This window comes from Oryctolagus cuniculus, chromosome 3 (assembly GCF_051225735.1).
Source record: "Oryctolagus cuniculus isolate XC-2025 breed Fujian yellow rabbit chromosome 3, ASM5122573v1, whole genome shotgun sequence".
NCBI lineage: Eukaryota > Metazoa > Chordata > Mammalia > Lagomorpha > Leporidae > Oryctolagus > Oryctolagus cuniculus.
The window spans coordinates 152,702,846-152,726,134 of NC_142869.1; the positions used below are offsets into that span (position 1 = coordinate 152,702,846).

Genomic DNA, 23,289 nt, shown 5'->3' on the forward strand with positions numbered 1-23,289 from the left:
CATTCTCCCAAAAGCAATTTACAGATTCAATGCAATATCAATCAAAATACCAAAGACATTCTTCTCAGATCTGGATAAAATGATGCTGAAATTCATATGGAGACACAGGAGACCCTGAATAGCTGAAGCAATCTTGTACAACAAAAACAAAGCTGGAGGCATCACAGTACCAGATTTCAGGACATATTACAGGGCAGTTGCAATCAAAACAGCATAGTACTGGTACGGAAACAGATGGATAGACCAATGGAACAGAATAGAAACACCAGAAATCAATCCAAACATCTACAGCCAACTTATATTTGATCAAGGATACAAAACCAATCCATGGAGTAAAGGATAGTCCATTCAATAAATGGTGCTGGGAAAATTGGATTTCCACGTGCAGAAGCATGAAGCAAGACCCCTACCTTTCACTGTACATAAAAATCCACTCAACATGGATTAAAGACTTAAATCTACGACCCTACACCATCAAATTATTAGAGAACATGGGAGAAACCCTGCAAGATATAGGTACTGGCAAAGAGTTCTTGGAAAAGACCCCAGAAGCAGAGGCAGTCAAAGCCAAAATTAACATTTGGGAAGTTTCTGTACTGCAAAAGAAACAGTCAGGAAAGTGAAGAGGCAACGGGCAGAATAGGAAAAAATATTTGCAAACTATGCAACAGATAAAGGGTTAATAACCAGAATCTACAAAGAGATCAAGAAACTCCACAGCATCAAAACAAACAACCCACTTAAGAGATGGGCCAAGGACCTCAACAGACATTTTTCTTTTTTTTTTTTTTTGTATTTTTTTTTAACTTTTATTTAATCAATATAAATTTCCAAAGTACGATTTATGGATTACAATGGCTTCCCCCCCCATACCGTCCCTCCCACCCACAACCCTCCCCTTTCCCACTCCCTCTCCCCTTCCATTCACATCAAGATTCATTTTCGATTATCTTAATATACAGAAGATCAGCTTAGTATACATTAAGTAAGGATTTCAACAGTTTGCTCCCACACAGAAACATAAAGTGAAAAATAATAGATGATTTTTTTTAAATGATGATGAAATCAGATCAGACCTATTGTCATGTTTAATCCCAGTGAGAGTCAAGTTGGGAGTTGATAATTTCTTTTTTTTTTTTTTTTTTCACAGAGGATCAGTTTAGTATGCATTAAGTAAAGATTTCAACAGTTTGCACCCCCATAGAAACACAAAGTGAAATATATTGTTTGAGTACTCGTTATAGCATTAAATCTCAATGCACAGCACATTAAGGACAGAGATCCTACATGAGGAGTAAGTGCACAGTGACTCCTGTTGTTGACTTTACCAATTGACACTCCTGTCTATGGCATCAGTAATCTCCCTATGCTCCAGTCATGAGTTTCCAAGGCTATGGAAGCCCTCTGAGTTCTCCGATTCTTATCTTGTTTAGACAAGGTCATAGTCAAAGTGGAGGTTCTCTCCTCCCTTCAGAGAAAGGTACCTCCTTCTCTGAAGACCTGTTCTTTCCACTGAGATCTCACTCACAGAGATCTTTTGCCAGAGTGTCTTGGCTTTCCATGCCTGAAATACTCTCATGGGCTTTTCAGCCAGATCCGAATGCCTTTAGGGCTGATTCTGAGGCCAGAGTACTGTTTAGGACATCCGCCATTCTATGAGTCTGCTGAGTATCTCACTTCCCATGTTGGATCACTCTCCCCTTTATTTATTCTATCGGTTAGTGTTAGCAGGTACTAGACTCGTTTATGTGCTCCCTTTGACTCTTAGTCCTTTCATTATGATCAATTGTGAACTGAAATTGATCACTTGGAATAGTGAGATGGCATTGGTACATGCCACCTTGGTGGGATTAAATTGGAGTCCCCTGGTATGTTTCTAACTCTACCATTTGGGGCAAGTCAGCTTGAGCATGTCCCAAATTTATATATCTTTTCCCTCTCTTATTCCTACTCTTATGTTTAACAGGGATCACATTTCAGTTAAATTTCAACACTTAAGAATAACTGTGTATTAATTACATAATTAAACCAGTCATATTAAGTAGAACAGACAAAAAAAACTACTAAGAAGGATAATGTATTAAGTTGTTCATTAACAGTCAGGGCTATGCTGATCAAGTCACCGTTTCCCATAGTGTCCATTCCACTTCAACAGGTTTCCTTTTTGGTGTTCAGTCAGTTGTCACCGATCAGGGAGAACATATGGTATTTGTCCCTTTGGGACTGGCTTACTTCACTCAGCATAATATTTTCCAGATTCCTCCATTTTGTTGTAAATGACCGATTTCACTGTTTTTGACTGCTGTATAGTATTCTAAAGAATACATATCCCATAATTTCTTTATCCAGTCTACCGTTGATGGGCATTTAGGTTGGTTCCAGGTCTTAGCTATTGTGAACTGAGCTGCAATAAACATTAGGCTGCAGACCGCTTTTTTGTTTGCCAATTTAAATTCCTTCGGGTAAATTCCAAGGAGTGGGATGGCTGGGTCGAACGGTAGGGTTATCTTCAGGTTTCTGAGGGATCTCCAGACTGACTTCCATAGTGGCTTGACCAGTTTGCATTCCCACCAACAGTGGGTTAGTGTCCCTTTTTCCCCACATCCTCGCCAGCATCTGTTGTTGGTAGATTTCTGTATGTGAGCCATTCTAACCGGGGTGAGGTGAAACCTCATTGTGGTTTTGATTTGCATTTCCCTGATTGCTAATGACCTTGAACATTTTTTCATGTGCCTGTTGGCCATTTGGATTTCCTCTTTTGAAAAATGTCTATTTAGGTCCTTGGCCCATCTCTTAAGTGGGTTGTTGGTTTTGTTTTTGTGGAGTTTCTTGATCTCTTTGTAGATTCTGGTTATTAACCCTTTATCTGTTGCATAGTTTGCAAATATTTTTTCCCATTCTGTCGGTTGTCTCTTCACTCTCCTGATTGTTTCTTTTGCAGTACAGAAACTTCTCAATTTGGGCAATCCCAATAGTTAATTTTGGCTTTGACTGCCTGTGCCTCCCGGGTCTTTTCCAGAAACTCTTTGCCTGTGCCAATATCTTGAAGGGTTTCTCCAATGTTCTCTAGTAACTAGATGGTGTCAGGTCGTAGATTTAGGTCTTTAATCCATGTTGAGTGGATTTTTGTGTAAGGTGTAAGGTAGGGGTCTTGCTTCATGATTCTGCACGTGGAAATCCAATTTTCCCAGCACCATTTATTGAATAGACTGTCCTTGCTCCAGGAATTAGTTTTAGATCCTTGATCAAATATAAGTTGGCTGTAGATGTTTGGGTTGATTTCTGGTGTTTCAATTCTGTTCCATTGGTCTATCAATCTGTTTCTGTACCAGTACCATGCTGTTTTGATTAAAACTGCCCTGTAGTATGTCCTGAAATCTGGTACTGTGATGCCTCCGGCTTTGTTTTTGTTGTACAAGATTGCTTTAGCTATTCGAGGTCTCTCGTGCCTCCAAATAAATTACAGCACCAATTTTTCCAGATCTGAGAAGAAGGTCTTCGGTATCTTGATTGGTATTGCATTGAATTTATAAATTGCTTTTGGGAGAATGGACATTTTGATGAAATTGATTCTTCCAATCCATGAGCATGGAAGATTTTTCCATTTCTTGGTATCCTATTCTATTTCTTTCTTTAAGGTTTTGTAATTTTCATCGTAGAGATCTTTAACGTCCTTGGTTAAGTTTATTCCAAGGTATTTGATTGTTTTTGTAGCTATTGTGAATGGGATTGATCTTAGAAGTTCTTCCTCAGCCATGGCATTGTCTGTGTATACAAAGGCTGTTGATTTTTGTGCATTGATTTTATACCCTGCTACTTTGCCAAACTCTTCTATGAGTTCCAATAGTCTCTTAGTAGAGTTCTTTGGGTCCCCTAAATAGAGAATCATGTCATCTGCAAAGAGGGATAGTTTGAGTTCTTCCTTCCCAATTTGTATCCCTTTAATTTCTTTTTCTTGCCTAATAGCTCTGGCTAGAACCTCCAGAACTATATTGAATAGCAGTGGTGAGAGTGGACATCCCTGTCTGGTACCAGATCTCAGTGGAATTGCTTCCAACTTTTCCCCATTCAATAGGATGTTGGCTGTGGGTTTTTCATAGATTGCTTTGATTGTATTGAGGAATGTTCCTTCCAAACCCAGTTTGCTTAGAGTTTTCATCATGAAAGGGTGTTGAATTTTATCAAATGCTTTCTTGGCGTCTATTGAGATAATCATATGGTTTTTCTTCTGCAGTCTGTTAATGTGGTGTATCACATTGATTGTTTTGCGCACATTGAACCATCCCTGCATACCAGGGATAAATCCCACTTAGTCTGGGTGGATGATCTTTCTGATGTGTTGTTGCATTCTATTGGCGAGAATTTTATTGAGGATTTTTGCATCTATGTTCATCAGGGATATTGGTCTGTAATTCTCTTTCAGTGCTGCATCTTTTTCCGGCTTAGGAATTAAGGTGATACTGGCTTCATAGAAAGAATTTGGGAGGATTGCCTCTTTTTCGATGGTTCTGAATAGTTTGAGAAGAATTGGAGTTAGTTCTTCTTTAAATGTCTGGTAGAATTCAGCAGTGAATCCATCTAGTCCTGGGCTTTTCTTTGTTGGGAGGGCCTTTATTACTGTTTCAATTTCTGTCTCAGTTATGGGTCTGTTTAGGTTTTCTGTGTCTTCCCAGTTCAATTTAGGTAGGTTGCATGTGTCCAGGAATCTATCCATTTCTGATAGGTTTCCCTGTTTGCTGGCATACAAGTCCTTGTAGTAATTTCTGATGATTCTTTTTATTTCTGTGGTGTCTGTTGTTGTTGGAACCTTCTCTAGGATTGACCACATACTAGGCCATAAAGCAAGTCTCAGCAAATTCAAAAGAATTAGAATCATACCATGCAGCTTCTCAGACCATAAAGGAATCAAGTTGGAAATTAGCAACTCAGGAATCCCTAGAGCATATGCAAACACATGGAGATTGAACAACATGCTCCTGAATGAACAATGGGTCATAGAAGAAATCAAAAGAGAAATCAAAAACTTTCTGGAAGTAAATGAGGATAACAGCACAACATACCAAAACTTATGGGACGCAGCAAAAGCAGTGTTAAGAGGAAAGTTTATATCAATAGGTGCCTACATCAAGAAATTGGAAAGGCACCAAATAGATGAGCTTTCAATTCACCTCAAGGATCTAGAAAACCTACAGCAAACCAGACCCAAATCTAGTAGGAGAAGAGAAATAATTAAAATCAGAGAAGAAATCAACAGGATTGAATCAAGAAAAACATTCCAAAAAATCAGCCAAACGAGGAGCTGGTTTTTTGAAAAAATAAACAAAATTGCCACCCCATTGGCCCAACTAACTAAAAAAAGAAGAGAAAAGACCCAAATCAATAAAATCAACAGACATTTTTCAAAAGAGGAAATCCAAATGGCCAACAGAGACATGAAAAAATGTTCAAGATCACTAGCAATCAGGGAAATGCAAATCAAAACCACAATGAGGTTTCACCAACCCCGGTTAGAATGGCTCACATTCAGAAATCTACCAACAACAGATGCTGGCGAGGATGCAGGGACAAAGGGACACTAACCCACTGTTGGGAATGCAAACTGGTTAAGCCACTATGGAAGTCAGTCTGGAGAATCCTCAGAAACCTGACTATAACCCTACCATACAACCCAGCCATCCCACTCCTTGGAATTTACCCAAGGGAAATTAAATTGGCAAACAAAAAAGCTGTCTGCACCTTAATGTTTATTGCAGCTCAATTCACAATAGCTAAGACTTGGAATAATCCAAATGCCCATCAACGGTAGACTGGATAAAGAAATTATGGTACATGTACTCTATAGAATAGTATACAGCAGTCAAAAACAGTGAAATCGGTCATTTACAACAAAATGGAGGAATCTGGAAAATATTATGCTGAGTGAATTAAGCCAGTCCCAAAGGGACAAATATCATATGTTCTCCCTGATTGGTGACAACTAACCAAGCACAAAAACGGAAACCTGCTGAAGTGAAATGGACACTATGAGAAACAGTGACTTGATCAGCCCTTGTCCTGACTGTTGATGAACAACGTAATACGTTATCCCTTTTAGTATTTTTTGTTCTACTTAATACTATTGGTTGAACTCTGCAGTTAACACACAATTATTCTTAGGTGTTTAAATTTAACTGAAAAGTGATGTCTGTTAAATATAAGAGTGGGAATGAGAGAGGGAGATGCACAATTTGGGACATGTTCAATTGGACTTCCCCCAAATGGTGGAGTTAGAAATGTGACAGGGGATTCCAATTCAATCTCATCAAGGTGGCATGTACCATTGCTATCTCACTAGTCCAAGTGATCAATTTCAGTTCACAATTGATCATACTGATAGGTCTAAGAGTCAAAGGGATCACACAAACAAGACTAGTGTCTGCTAATACTGAGAAAATAAAAATGGGAGAGAATGATCCAACATGGGAAGTGGGATACACAGCAGAATACACATAGAATGGCAGATGTCCTAAGCAGCACTCTGGCCTCAGAATCAGCCCTAATGGCATTCGGATCTGGCTGAAGAGCCCATGAGAGTATTTTAGTCATGGACAGCCAAGACACTCTGGCAAAAAAAAAAAAAAAAAAAAAAACAAACCTAAATGAAAGATCTCTGCAAGTGATATCCCAGTAGAAAAATGGGCCATTAAAGAAGGAGGTACTTTTCTCTGAAGGGAGGAGAGAACTTCCACTTTGACTATGACCCTGTCAGAGTAAGATCGAAGTTGGCGAACTCAAAAGGCTTCCATAGCCTTGGCAACTCATGACTAGAGCCTAGGGAGATTACTGACGCCATAAATAAGAGTGTCAAATTGTTAAGTTAACAACTGGAGTCACTGTGCACTTACTCCTCAAGTAGGATCTCTGTCCTTAATGTGTTGTCCAATGTGAATTAATGCTATAACTAGTACTCAAACAGTATTTTACACTTTGTGTTTCTGTGTGGGTGTAAACTGATGAAATCTTTACTTAATATATACTAAATCAATCTTCTGTATATAAAGATAATTGAAAATTAATCTTGATGTGAATGGAATGGGAGAGGGAGCGGAAGATGGGAGGGGTGCGGGTGGGTGGGAAGTTATGGGGGGGAAAAGCCATTGTAATCCATAAACTGTACTTTGGAAATTTATATTTACTAAATAAAAGTTAAAAAAAAAAAACATGTACACATAATGGGTGGAATTTTGAAATTAAATCATCATACTGTTTATACAAAATTTTGCTTTGAATGTAAGTGCAGACTCATTTTCCTATTGAGGAAGTTCTGTTTTTCCTAAGCAAGTTTTGATTTTAAGCATTTGATTTTAAATTCTGATTCACTTCTAAGTCTTACAGATTCTATTTAACCTCTTTTTAAATACAGTTATGATATGTAACTTTCAATACCTAATTTTATGCAATTGGCAGGTTTTTTTGATTGTTGAATTCTAAATTTATTACACTGTGATTAGTTAAGTATTATACAGGATTATTTTTTAAAAAGCTATGGGTTAAGGATTCCTTTGTGGTCTTACAACATGACTGCATTTAGAAAACAATCCAAATATACCTGAAAAGAACCTATGCATCTTAGAGTCAGAATTTAGATAAATTTGACTCAGATATAATTGTAAGTTGTGTTATATGAATCTTTTATATATTTACTTTTTATATAATTTGTTGTACTATAAAGTCTTATAAGATTATGAGTTTGCCATTACTTTTTTTTAATACTACTGGTTATTTTGTGTATTTTAACAATTTAGCAATAAATTTAACAGTTTAATAAGATAGTATATATGTGCATTACATATATGACTACATATCAATAAAATCAATATAATTTCCTCTTTGTTCCCTTAAATAACGTTTGCCTAAAATTTTGCTTACTACCACAGAAATTTCGTCTTGATACCTACCAGGTATAAACATTTGCTAAATAAATTATATACTTTTTAGTTCATTTATTTTAAATCCTTAAGTACTATTTTATTTTAGGTATGATTTCTTATGGTTTTAGCCAATATGATAGTTGTAAGTGAGCTTTATCAATTACACGTTCTTTATTATTAACATAGCTGGACTTATTTTTACCATACCATGGTAAATTCATGCTTCCATGTCTCCTTTTCAGCCTTGTCAGATCAATCAGGTCTGTTTGTTCCATTCCCACCCCCTTGATCTGAAAGCTGTCAACTTCCTTATTTTCTATTAGTATTTAACTTTTAAATACTTCTGCTTTTTTCTCTAATACCATTAGCCTCACTAATCATATTTCACAAAGACTAAAGTTAATCAACAGCTACAGTCTCTTCTGAAGAAAGAAATTTATTTTTTATTTTGCTTCATTCTCTCCTCAGCCATCAAACTCTAAACTTATTATCATGGAAATTTAGTATGAACTTATCATAAATGCTCATACCTTCTCTTTTCAAGGGCAACAGTTACTTAGATTTACTAATGTGTTTATTAATTTCTTCATTCAGCATTATATCTTGCATTCGATTCTTTTTTTTAATGAGGAAGTTGAAAATGTTATTGTTTCTTATTTTGCTGCAGAGCTGCTGCTTCACTATATAAAACAGTAACAGCAAATGTAGTATATTGCAAAGTTAAGACAGTATTGTTCTTTCTCTGGCACTGTACAACTAACAAAAACTGTTCTGCATTTCCAGTTACTTCCAATGGAAAGATCATTACATATTTTGACTCAACTCCAGGGATGGGCATAAGCAAGTAACAATATTACATAAGGCTTAAGATAACAATGTTATCCTAGAATTACATTATTTGTATAACTAGTTTTTACCACAGAAAACTTCACGTATTCTGAATACTACTGCCTAGAGCCTAGTATAAAAATCACAAGGTACTGTGAAAAGGATGCATATTGTGTTCATCTGCAATCATTACAGAATTAGGGGATATTTTCATCCAGTTGTAGAGTTGAAAGTATTATTTCTTTCCATCAATATTGCTAAAAGTTGCTATTTTAAGTCCTGTCTGCCACTAATTTAAGATAAAACTGTGCTGGATTAAATTATTCTATACTAGTTCATGCCATTCCACAATAGATTTTATGTATTTCTCATAGGCTTCTTCGATCATTAGTTCATCTAGTTCTGAAGGGTTGCTCAGTGTCATCTTGATCAGCCAACCATCTTCACACAAGATTTGCTGACAAGTACTGGGTTTTCTGCAAGGGCTTCATTAATTTCAGTTATTTCTTCTTATAGAGGATAATAGAGTTCACTAGCAGTTTTCACACTTTGAAAAGCACCAAACTCATCTGTCTTTTCAATTTTGTCCCAACTGTAGGCAGACTACGATAAACAATATCTCCCAAAGCTTCCTGTGCAAAATTGCTGATTCCCACTATTCCAATACCATTTTCTGTTATCCATCATGCTTCTCTGAATTTACGTACTGAGAACAGAGTGGGTCCCCTGCGCAGTGTCTGGACTGTGCCCAGCCGAGGTCACCAGGGCAGAGGCGAGCAGGGTGTGGTGGGCGCCAAGGCCACAAGCAGGCTGCAGGCTGCCCCCATTGATTCTTATGTTTTTATTTTTTTCTTTGCCAGAAAAAATCTTAGACATAATTTTTAAGAGTCAGCAAATATTGGTTCTTGACCAGGAACACTTTCTGTGTACGTGGGGTCTTTTTCAGTTAGTGAAATGACTGATGGGGAGGTACTGGCATGTAGAAAGGATGAAGGATGTCCTTGCTGAAGATAACCTAAGTTCTCATGTATATATGAAAGCCTCTTTATTTTGCCTTCATGAATGATAAAATGCCTAAATATAAAATTACCTGCTCAAAGTTAATTTCTCAGATCATTTGTCTTCTTCCATATATAGTTGCTACATTGTCAGATAAAATGTCAGATGGAATAAGAATTGCATTGATAGGTAAATTTTCTATACTGAGAGAAACTTTTAGTATTTTTGCCTTTATTCTTGATATTGTAAGATTTACTGTGGGTCTATATATAAAAAATATATATTATTATAATATAGTAATTATTATAATATATATTATATAATATATTATTATATTATAGTAATATATTTAATAATATATTATTATATATAAAATTAAAATGTTCTATTTTAAATATATTTTTGTGTTAATCTTGCTATGTACCAGGATCTTTCAATCCTAAGGATTTTTATCTTCAATTTAGAAATATTACTAGCAACTACTGCTTCAAAAATAATCTACGTCCCATTTTTTCTTATGGGATTCTTACTAGACAAAAGTTTGAACTTCTGACAAGGTTTTCTATGTCTCTTACTTTTTCCTTCATATTTTTCACTTCTGTAACCCTTTAAGTGTATTCTAGGTTTCCTCACATCTTTTTTTTTTTTTTTTTAAGATTTATTTATGTATTTGACAGGTAGAGCTACAGTGAGAGAGAGGGAGAGACAGAGAGGAAAGTCTCCCATTTGCTGGTTCATTCCTCAAAAGTCCATAAGGCCAAAGCCGGACTGATCTGAAGCCAGAAGCCAGAAGCCAGGAGCTTCTTCCAGGACTCATTGGTGCAGGGGTCCAAGCACTTGAGCCATCCTCCACTGCTTTCCCAAGCCATAGGCAGATATCTGGGTCAGAAGAGGAACTTCTAGGACTAGAACTGATGCCCATATGGGAAGCTGGTATATGGGATGCCAGTGCCACAGGCAGAGGCTTAGCCTACTATGCCACAGAACTGGCTCCTATCACATCTATCTTTCTAGGCCACTAATTAGTTCTTCAGCTGAGTTCCACCTGCTATTCTGCACATATACTTAAATTTTAATATTCAAAAATGGTCTTTAATCCATAATCCACTGTCCTTGTTTCATAATTCCTATTTGTTACTTTGTGGAGGCAAATTCCTCTTTTATTGTTCAGAGGATACAGTTCTTTTTAGATTCTTCTATCTTTTCTGCTTTTTCTAGTCTAAGCTATTATTTTGTTGAATTGTTATGTCCCCATTTCCTGATGTTTACATTCTCCAGCATTTGATCGTTTATATTTGTGCACCTACCTCTGGTGTACCATAAAGGCCTGCAAATATGGAAAACTCAAGACAGCAGTCCTAAGTAATACCATATTTCCCATCTATTTCTTTAGAGAGTTATTCCTTTTTTCATTTCAGAGAAAATTTCCCTTTTTATTTCAAATAGAGTTTTATTAAAATATTTTAATACCCTGATATCTATAACTTGCTGTAGAAGGGCAAGGCTTTAACATATTCTCAGCTGAACATCTTGAAGTCATAAACCTATTTTTCCAAAAATTCCTATTCTGTTTTTGGTCATGTTTTTCTTCCAGAATGTTTAGAATTATTTCATCAAGTTGAAGCAATCCTCTTGGCATTCCAAACAAGATGCTTAATTTTATAAATTAATTAGATAAAAAACAAGTATCTTTTTAAATGCTGTTTCATCCCAGCCAAGAACATGACATGTCTATTTATTCAATCTTCTTTTATTTCACTCAATGGAATTTTAAACTTTTATTTATTAGGTCCTTCACATTATTATTTACCTCTAGATACTTAGATTTTTCTCCTCTTGAGAAGGGGATCTATACTTTCATTGTATTCTTAACTGAGTCATTAACCAACTGAATTTTTTGCAATATTATTGAAAAAACAATCTCATTTTATGGTTATTTCTAAGGATTTCTCAACTGATGATCTTCTGTTTACTAAGCATATATTCAAACAATCTAAAACACCATAATTTTGTCTCACTTTCCTAATGTAAAAAGACCCAACAGCTTAACTAGAGGGGTCAGCAAAGCCTTTCTGTAAAAGGCAAAAGAGTAAATATTTTAGGATTTGTGGAACATACAAGGATATGTCACAACTGCTCAGCTCTGCTGTTACAGCATGAAAGCAGACATACACGGTACATAAATAATGAGTGCAGCTGTTCTAATAAAAGTTTAGAAGTTGGCCAACTTCTGCTTTAGGGTATAAGCTGTGGAGTTATTCTGCCTAGGTTAAAACCTAGTTTTTGGCATTTACTGGCTGTGTAACATTAGGCAAGATTTTTAAGCTCTCACTGCCTTTGTTTCTACAACTTTATATGGGCATAAATACTGTTTCTACATTTGTGGCACCAATTGATGATATTATCATACAGTGAGATCATCAGATAATAATGTTCAGTAATAAGAACAGTACCAGGGACAAAATAAATGCTCTGTCATGATTAGCTATTTTTATTAACTATATCTCATCTTCTCTTATATAATGAAATCGCCTAACAGTTCCCCCAAACAATGGTAAAACAAAGAGTGCCTATAATAAGCATTTTTGTCTTGTTCCTGACATTAATGCAAATGCTGCCAGAGTTTCTCTAGTCAGCATATGATTTGTTTTGGCTTCAGATATATATTTGTGAAATTAAGGAACTATTCATCAAATCAAACTTTAGGAGCATTATAAAAAGCAGAAAAACATTTTAACTTTTATTAAATGCCTTTCTGGTATTTATTAAAATAACTCCCTTTAAAAAAATAACTTGGGGCTGGCACTGTGGCTCACTTGGTTAATCTTCCGCCTGAGGCGCCAGCATCCCATATGGGCACCGGGTTCTAGTCCCGGTTGCTCCTCTTCCAGTACAACTCTCTGCTGTGGCCTGGAAGGGCAGTGGAGGATGGCCCAAGTGCTTGGGCCCTTGTACCCGCATGGGAGAGCAGGAGGAAGCATCTGACTCCTGGCTTCGGATCGGTGCAGCGCCGGCTGTAGTGGCCATTTGGGGGTGAACCAATGGAAGGAAGACCTTTCTCTCTGTCTCTCTCTCTCACTGTCTATAACTCTACCTGTCAGATAAATAAATCAATTTAAAAAATAAAAAATAAATAAAAAAATAACTTGAGGGGCTGGCATTGTGGCACAGCCAGTTAAACAGCCACCTATGACACCAACCTGTCATATCAGAATGCAAGTTCAAGCTCTGGGTGCTCTGCTTCCTGCCCATGCTAATGTGACTTGGAAAGCAGCAGAAGATGGCCCAAGTACTTGGCTGCAGGCACCCACATAGAGCTCCCCGCTTGTGGCTTTCGCCTGGTCCAGCCCTGGTGACTGTGCCCTATGGGAAGTTATCTCTTTCACTGTCTCGCCCTCCCTCTCTTTGTCACTCTGCCTTTCAAATAAACAAATAAATCCTTTTTTAAAAAATCACTCTACTTGTATATAAAATTGTTTCCCTAGGACTGAACATTTTTCCACAGCTGACATGAATCCCATTGATTATGGTACTCCTGAATTATCTGATCTGCTGATAATGTTAAATTTGCTAATACTTCATTAAAGACTTAGGATTTTTATATTTGTGTTCATAATAGATTGATTCATAGTTTTTGGAATGAATAATTTTTAAAAATTAGATTTAAGGATCAGAGTTAGATTTGCTTTGCAAAAAAGAATTGAAATGCTTCTTTTTTTCATTATGTTCTCAAACTATTTAGATAGTACTAGTTTAATCTATTTGGAAATTTAAAAGAAATGAACTGTTAAACTCTCTTAGCCCAGTCCTTTCCATGGAAATTAGCTTCCTGACAACTGTTCTCAAAAGAGACACCAAAATCTCAACATACTAAAAATTTTAAAAGTAGAAACAAGAAACCAACTTAAAAAGCCACTGCAACACATAAAACAACAATACAGAAAGATCTTAAAAGTCAGTCAGAAACATGTGCACCACAAAATAGAAAAATGAAGAAGACAATTAAAAGAAATAGAAATGACTATAAAATGTGGATGATTAATCAGCTAAATATTATTGAAAAGCATGCAAACTAAATGAGGTTATCATTATTTACAAATCAGATTGGAAAACTGATAACATAAAAAAATCTAGTGCTGTAACTGTATATGTCCTCTCAAATACTGCTGAAGTTAGTATAAAGTCATATAACTTTTTCATAAGACAAGTCAGGAATACCCATCACAGTCCTAAATATATGCATACATACACCTTTATTTCAGCAACTGTACTTTAGGAATATGTTCTATAGAGAATGTATCCATGTTGCTAAGGATATTCACTGCAGTATTTTCTGTAACGCTAAAATCTGGAAATAGTGTTCTTCAATAAAACAGTGTGTTAAGCAATAATATCATATCCATACAGTGGAATATTATATAGCTACTATAGAGAATTGGTGTCTATATACACTGGTGAGTATATTGCTCATGCAACACTTTCCAATTAAAAAATCAACCTTAGTACAGTATACAGGGTATAACCACATTTAAAAACAAAGAAAAATCCCAATACATGGAAGAAATTCTTGAAGAATGTATACTAACAGCCTGTTCTGTGGAGAGAAAATAGAAGTCTTTTTACTCTGTAAGTTACAGTAACATTTCAGCATTTTTTTTTTTTTTTTGACAGGCAGAGTGGACAGTGAGAGAGAGAGACAGAGAGAAAGGTCTTCGTTTGCCATTGGTTCACCCTCCAATGGCCGCCGCGGCCGGCGCGCTGCGGCCGGCGCACCACGCTGATCCATGCAGGAGCCAGGTGCTTCTCCTGGTCTCCCATGGGGTGCAGGGCCCAAGCACTTGGGCCATCCTCCACTGCACTCCCGGGCCACAGCAGAGAGCTGGCCTGGAAGAGGGGCAACCGGGACAGAATCCGGCGCCCCGACCGGGACTAGAACCTGGTATGCCGGCGCCGCAAGGCGGAGGATTAGCCTATTGAGCCACGGCGCTGGCCACTTTTCAGCATTTTTAACAGAAACCTTTCATGATCAGAATTTTAAGTAAAGTTCACATCCGCAAACTCTATCTTGAGGTATACAGGTACTAAGTTCTTAAATTCAGACAAATCTACTTGCTACTTTCAATTATGAATACACAGTCCGTGACTGTGGCCAAGAGTAATGATCCTTGGCCAGCACCACAGCTCAATAGGCTAATCCTCCACCTAGCGGCGCTGGCATCCCCGGTTCTAGTCCCGGTCGGGGTGCTGGAGTCTTTCCCGGTTGCCCCTCTTCCAGCCCAGCTCTCTGCTGTGGCCAGGGAGTGCAGTGGAGGATGGCCCAAGTCCTTGGGCCCTGCACCCTATGGGAGACCAGGAGAAGTACCTGGCTCCTGGCTTCCGATCAGCACGGTGCACCGGCCACAGCGCGCCGGCCATGGCAGCCATTGGATGGTGAACCAACGGCAAAGGAAGACCTTTCTGTTTCTCTCTCTCACTATCCACTCTGCCTGTCCAAAAAAAAAAAAAAAAAAAGTAATGATCCTTTTGGTTCTAATTTATCCTCAACCTGCCTTCAGAATAACCTTTATAAAATGCTATTATATTCATTTTTCTTAAGTTGTTCAATAGTTTTCAGGATGAAATTTGTATTCTTTAACACAAATTACAGAGGTTAATAACTTGTAACTGCCAAATTCTGACCCAATTTCTACTCTAATATTTTCTGGCTACATTATTTACAATATCATTACTTACAACCACCTGAACAAAATACACTTTTTCACCCATCTCTGCACATACATCTCCATCTACAGTGAATATTCATGCTGGCATCTTCAGTATTCAGTTGGCTAACTTCTATTCATTCTTTGTTCCTAGAGACACCTTCACCTACTTTTAATCTTACCATGTTGTAAGTGCCTGCAGTCTCACAATATCTTATAATGTATTATCCAATTCTTCAGGAAGGGACTTGGGCTTCCATTTTCTATCTCCTATCTCTATCTATGTGTTTAGTATATATTAAGTGTTAATTTAAAAAAAAAGCTGAATTTACTAGTGATAATAAGTGAGGTATTTTTTTAAATGTGTTTATTTAAGCTAAACTTGAAGTACTTTTTTTTTTCTTTGACAGGCAGAGTTAGACAGTGAGAAAGAGAGAGACAGAGAGAAAGGTCTTCCTTCCGTTGGTTCACCCCCCAAATAGCTGCTACGGCCTGCGCGCTGTGCTGATCCAAAGGAGCCAGGTGCTTCCTCCTGGTCTCCCATGGAGTGCAGGGCCCAAGCACTTGGGCCATCCTCCACTGCCCTCCCAGGCCACAGGAGAGAGCTGGTCTGGAAGAGGAGCAACCGGGACAGAATCTGGCGCCCTGACTGGGACTAGAACCGGGGGTACTGGTGCTCTAGGCAGAGGATTAGCCAAGTGAGCCGTGGCACCAGCCAATGAGGTATTTTTAATCTTCATCTCCCAGATTTCATCCAAATTTCTGATAGTGAAGAACGGGTAAAACAAATAATGGAATTTATTATATAACCATAATTACATTTTTCCCCAGAATGATAGTCTTCTGTTTATTTTCAATTTCTGGCTATTCATTTTAATAAAACCTCCACTAGAGGGCATACAAAGAAAAGCAGAAACAAAACTCCATCTGGCAGGGGAAAAAAAGCAAAACAAAAAAAATCCCATATATTTCTACACTGATTTATCACTTCTCTCTGTACCAGTGGTAAAATGGTTGGTTTGTTTTCATGTCATAGTTTTATATAAACTCAGTGCTATCTATTTTGCTTTTAATCTTAAAACAATCAGCTTATAGCTGGGAGATCAATGAAATAACTACAATAAGGGAGCTTTAGAAAATGATAAAATTCTAGAAATTGGACATTCATCTCTAGCTATCAAAGTCGTTTCATTAGATCAACCCTCTCACTGAAAAAGGCTATAAGAGATGATAAAATAGAAAACACGTTTGAAGGCACAGTAGAAAAAAAGCTGCCAGACACGAAAAGCCAAGATCTTAGAAGAAGAAGAAAAAAACATCTGTTGGATTGAGTCCTACATTCTCTTCCACTTTTTCCCTTGAAGCATCTGCCAATTCCTGGTAACATCAGTAGAATGAAATAACTTTTAGGCCTTCTCTCAAGGCTAGAGCCACAAAAATCAAAGCTCAGGGCTACGAAAGCACTGACAACATCAAGGATCGATATCCTGGAAAAAACAGAGTAACAGGAAAGTGATGCTATAGAGAAGTCATATTTGTCTGGGCTTTGTCTTGAAAGCATTTGCAGATTTCTATGCTGCACAAAATATATATAATATATATATATAATATACATGCGAGCTGTTAACATAACATTCAGCATTCCCATAAAGATGAGGAAATAAAAACTGGCATTCGTGACCTTCAAAAATAGTGTTGAAGGTAAACACAGCAAATTTGAGTTGAGATCATTGAAGGGCTATATGGGAAACAGACTAATTCTGAAACCTAGCCTTCAACCACCTTAACTCCAAATTATGTCAAGTGATGCGCCCTTGTTCTAAAGTAAGAAAATTAAATAATTTCTGGAAGCAAGCAGACCTGTACAGATGTTTAGATGTAATATCCAGCATTTAATCAAAAGTTATCAGGCATTTTAAAAGATAGAACCAAGTGACCTAAGGAGAAAACAGATAATAAAAATGTCTTTAGATGTTATCAAAACCACACTGTGGAATACGTGTGATTATTTCAAAAAATGGAAGGTAAAAATAAACTTTTAATTGTAAACCTGTATTTTAGGGGAGCAAAAGATGTAATCAGAAACTGCAGACCTGAAAAACAGGAGTAGTTGAAATTAGGAAGCTGACAGATGGATTTTACAGCGGATTAGATACAGAAGAAGATAACTGATAACTTGGAAAACAGGCAAAATGAAAATAACCAGTGTGAAATTTAGGGAAGAAAAAGGATAAAAAAAACTATACAATAATGTTAAAAAACAAACAGGATATGAGTGCAATGGTTTTAATTTCATCTGGAGAGAATAAAGCAAAAAAAAAAAAAAAAAAAACACATAGCTTACTGGCTGGAAACCTCCTCAAACAACAGATTTAAGTTCTATGATTCACCAAAAAAGCAGACTGGCTGGTTTGCTATGTTCAAACCCATTTTGCTTACTAAGACTATATCATTTAGCCTAGAGAAAGAATGTGGAGGAAGGGAGGCTGGTAATAGCAAAATACCAGCATTGTGGGGCAGGAGCCCTCCTATCTATAGCCTGTGACAGTAAGGATCAAAGCACAAGAGAAAAATTCAAGAGACCAGGAGGCATGAGATGCCTTAACAATACCCAGGAAAACAGAGTAGGAGTCATTGCTTCTAAATGTTCAAATTACATGCTTATTTGATTTGAATTACATCTAAACCACTTTTTCAGTTTTTCAAAGAAGAAACTAAAGCAACATTAGTTATACGGGGTTCCCAAGGAAAATATGATGCAGTATGTACTGAAAATAAAGTCCACTTTATTCTTGAAGAAGTAGCACACCTTGTTTTTCTCAAATCAGGACCTAGTGTTCTAGAAATGCTGTCAGTAACAGTTCAAGAAAGAAAGTATTGGGGCCTGGTGTTGTGGTATAGCAAGTTGAGACACACCAGGGATTGCTGGCATCCCATATGGGCACCGGCTAGAGTCCCAGCTGCTCCACTTCTGATCCAGCTTCCTGCTAATGCACCTGGGAGAGCAGAAGATGGCTCCAGTGCTTGGGCCCCTCCCTACAACCATGTGGGAGACCAGGATGAAGTTCCTGGTTCCTGGCTTTGGATTAGCCCAGCTGTAGCCACTGTGGCCATTTGGGGAGTGAACCAGCAGATGGAAGTTGTTTCTGTCTCTCCCTCGCTCTGTCTGTAACTCTACCTCTCAAAAAAATAAATAAAATTAAAAAAAAAAACACATATAGAAAAGTTGAAAGCATAAGTATGGAAAAAAAGTATCAAACACTATTAAGTGGGGTCAGCGCTGTGTCATAGCGGGTTAAGCCACCGCCTGCAGTGCTGGCATTCCATATGGATGCCACTTTGAGTCCTGGCTACTCCATTTCTGACCTGGTTCTCTGCTATGGCCTGGGAAAGCAGTAGAAGATGGCTCAGGTCCTTGGGCCCTTGTACCCGTGTGGGAGACCGGGAAGCTGCTCCTGGCTCCTGGCTTTGGATTGGCACAGCCCCAGCCATTGGGGCCTTCTAGAGAGTGAACCAGTGGATGGAAGACCCCCCCACCATTGCCTCTGCCTCTCTCTAACTCTGCCTTTCAAATACCTCTCTCTCTCTCTGCCTCTGCCAAAAAAAAAAAAAAAACAAAACAAACAAACAAAAAAAAACAAAAAACAAAAAAAAACGAAACACTAAAACACTAACAAGCAAAGATGATGTAGCCATACCAGTAATACCAATATTAGACAAAAAAAATATGGTACAATGAAACAAGCATTGTTAACAACAAAAAGGGGCATGCGCTGTAAAAGTAAAGGCCAATGCATCAAGAATATTACAGGCTTAAAAACATGTAAGCAGGGACTGGCATGGTCATTGTGGAATAGTGGGTTAAGGCACTGCCTGCAATGCAGGCATCCCATATGGGTGCCAGTTCAATTACTGGCTGTTCCACTTCCCATCTAGCTCCCTGCTAAAATGCACCTGGGAAAGCAGTTAAAGATGGCTCTCAAGTCCTTGGGCCTCTGCACACACATGGGAGTCAGAGATGAAACTCCTGGCTTTGGCCTGGCCTAGACCTGGCTATTGCAGCCATTTGGGGAGTGAACCAATGGATGGAAGATGTTCTCTGTCTCCCTCTCTAACTGCCTTTCAAAAAAAAATCTTTAAAAAAAAGATGTAAGCAAAAGTTGACCAAAAAAATACAAATCTCAGTAAGTGACAGATTAAGCAAGCAAAAAAATCAATAGTCATTAGAAGATTCAAATAGAACTTACATCCTTCGCTTAATTAACATACATGGGTTCATGAATTTCTACTCATAACTTTTGATGGCAAATATGTGCGATTCTTTTTTTCCCCCATGCTAACAAAACCTTCAATAGCTGAACATCCTACAGTTCAATTTAAAAATGGTACTAAGTACCTAGAGTTAGTGTTACATCTCACAAATTTTTTAAGGGCTCAGACTCACACAACTACCCCACTTCAGACGCCAAGCACAAATCCTGGGCCTCTTATACTTCTGACCAGTTGGCTATAAATCTGAGTTCCTATGACTCTCCTGCTTTATAATTTGCTACACTGGCCCATAGAAATTAGGGGAAAATCTTATTTACTATTACTGGTTTATTATAAAGGATACAATGCAAGAACAGCCAAAATGAAGAGATGTACAGGGGAAGGTATGGGAGAGTGTCCCCCTAGGTGGGCTACCCTTCTAATACCTTCACTAACCCAGAAGCTCTCCAAACTCTGTAGTTTGGGTTTTCATTGTGGCTTCATTACATAGGCACAATTGATTAAAACACTGGGCCCTGGTGACTGATTTAATCTTCAGTCCCTCTCTCTGATATGGAGTATGGGGCTCAAAGTTTCAATTTCTCTAATACTGCCTTGGTCCTCTGGCCGTCATCCCCAACTTTGAAGTTATGCATAAGTTCCTGGTCACTATTTCATTAGCATATTAAAACACCCACTCTTTTAAGGTCCTAGAGGTTTTTATAAAGCTAGAGCCAAGTATTAATATAAACTATTTTAACAAAAGATGCTACTAATACCTCTATTATTCAGAAAATTACAATGATTTAAGAGCTCTGTGCCAGCAACTGGATGAAGATCAAATAAATCTTATTATATCAAATTATACACACTCATCACCAAATCACATTCTTTTCTAGTGCCAAAGCTGACCAGAAAGTCTCAACAAATTTCAAAGATCTGAAATTATTCAAAATATGATCTCTTATACCTGGAATTAAGCTAGATATTAGTGACAGAAAGCAAACATGGAGAACAAGTTGTGATATTTTCAAATACTTGAATATTTTTCAGCAATAAAAAGAACTAGGAACTAGGAAATAATTTTAGGATTATTTAAAAAACATACTGAGCCAAGAATTTAGACACTAAAGAGTGCACACTGAATTGATGTGCTTAACAAAACACTATTATAGGGTAGGAAAAAAATATTTAAGTGGTTGCACCGGGGCTTTTGGAGGTTATCTTAAAGGGAAGGGCCTTCCCAGGGTAAGGGAAAATGTCCTATACTTTGAAAGAGATTTGGGTTACATGGGTATATTCCTTTGCTATAATTCAAACTGTACAGTTAAAATTTATATATTTTACCTTGTAAATCAGATCTCAATAAGAAAGTAGAATTTACAAAACAGGCCAAGTGATATATAATGTTGACAGATAGTCATATATGGCTAATTTCACTTGAGCAGGAAAAATTCACACAAATGACAGGACTGTGGTTGCCTCCAAGAAAGAAATAAGGGAAGGGAATATGATTAGAGAGGATTCAAAAGGGGCCTTTTACCACACAGTATTACTTCACTGAAAATATATTTAAAGGAAAATTAGAAAAATGAGGCAAACTATAGCTTCTAAAGAGTATATGAACTATGAGCTCTGATACACTTTCAGCTCTAATAAGAACTAGTAAAACAAGAATTGTTTTATATAATTATTCATAACCCTAACAGTTGAAAGTGAAACACATCAGCAAATATTTCTGCTTTAATTATGTGTCCCATTATAAATCATCATTCAATATTTCCAAGATTTCATGATATTGTTATCTTTTTTTTAAAAGTATTTATTTATTTGTTTGTTTATTTCCTGAAAGGCAGAATGCCAGAGAGACAGAGGAAGAGGGGAAGACAGAGAGATCAATTGATCATCCATCAGCTGGTTCACTCCCCAGATGGTTCACCTGCTACAACAACCAGCTGGGCCAGGCTGAATCCGAGCCTGGAACTCCACCCAGATTGCCCACACAGATTGCAGGATCCCTAGTACTTGACCATCTTCTGTTGCCTTCCCAAGCACAACAGCCGGAAGCTGGATTGAAAGTGGAGTAGCTGGGACTCAAAGTGGGACTCTGATATGTGATGCTGGTGTTGCAAGCAGCAGCTTCATCTGCTATACCATAACACTGGTCCCACTGTTATCAATTCAGTAAATGAATAACATACAGATTGAAGAGAATCTTGTCTGTTACTTAAAAAAGTACCAGGCTGCATATGTAACATTTTTATACCCAACAAGACTCATCAATGAGACTACTCAAAATGTAGTCTATTTGATGGAAAATTAAGTTCATTTTTAAAATAGCAATTTCCTACCATGTACCAGACACTAATAAGACAAAGTGAAGTTAGAATTTAGAAGTTTCAGTTTTTTTCTTTAGTCTTGGTTTCTGTGTGTGTGTGTTTTGAAAGATTCGTGTCTTGAACTTTTCAATTTCCTCTCACCTGTATCCCCTCCATTTTGTGCTTTCAGAAGGACCAGGTAGCTTTACAGGTATATGAATAGCAATATTAATAATGTTCCTTAAGTATACAATATAACACTAAGATATTTTTCACACATGTAAAACTGCTAACAAAGATAAAACCAGCTCCCATATAGTAAGAAAATAGTTAAACAAAAACATGAGCATAGGATATGGGAAACAAAGATGTTAGTTCAAACTAATTAAAAATCAGAAAAATCACAAAACTAAAATATGCTCATTATTATCTACCAGATTATTAAAACAACAACTTTTAGTAATATGCTAGCAAGGATGCAAAAAAAAAAAAAATGAATGCTCTCTCACACGTTTAACAAATGTGAACTGGAAAAATCTTTTTGGAGGACAGTTTGGATGTAACTTGGAAGATTTTTAAATGTGCAAATACTCGAACAATTCTATTTCTAGGAGTCTTCTACAGAATTAATATGCACTAAGAATATTATTACTATTATTCGTACTACTACACACCCTGGAGTGTTTACTCTTTGGGATGGTACTGCGCTAGGCACAAAACTACTTTACAATGTTCCCTGATATCTTCATATTATAAAAATGAAACTGAAAGGATGAATAACTTGCCCAAATTACAAAATTATTAAATGATAAAGCTGAGGTTCAAACTTTGGTAGTTTAACTCATGAAGCAATACTCACAACTATCATACAACACAAGAAAGCAAAACCTACAATTTAAGTGTCATTGGCATGGTAATGTTGAATAAAGTGTATCAATCATAAGAAATCATATGCATTTATTAAAATGAAGTAAATTTACATTGTACTGGCTAGAAAATATGCCAAGACATTTTATGTGAGAAGAGGTGTGTATATTTATCAGTCTGCAATTTTTTAAATAAAAAATATTGGGGATACTCATCAAATTATAGATTATTTATTCACAGATTTTTTTAATGGCTAGGGGAAAATAACAAAATAAGTGATAATTTCTACTAGTGTTTTCTGAATAAGCCCCTTTAAAAAATTATTTCTAAAAGAATATTTTTGTGACTTCAGCTTATGTTTTCAGAGCAAACATGTCACATTTTTACTTAAAACTAGAAAACAGTTAATATTGT

At 37.0% G+C, this 23,289-nt stretch overlaps 1 protein-coding gene and 1 pseudogene across 1 annotated transcript in view; both read right to left on the minus strand.

The window, feature by feature from the left end:
* Nucleotides 1–23,289, minus strand: part of ASZ1 (ankyrin repeat, SAM and basic leucine zipper domain containing 1) — a 77,514-nt gene that overhangs the window by 38,686 nt on the left and 15,539 nt on the right. The window lies entirely within an intron of this gene.
* LOC149127559 (glycine cleavage system H protein, mitochondrial pseudogene) lies at nt 9,064–9,565 on the minus strand (annotated as a pseudogene).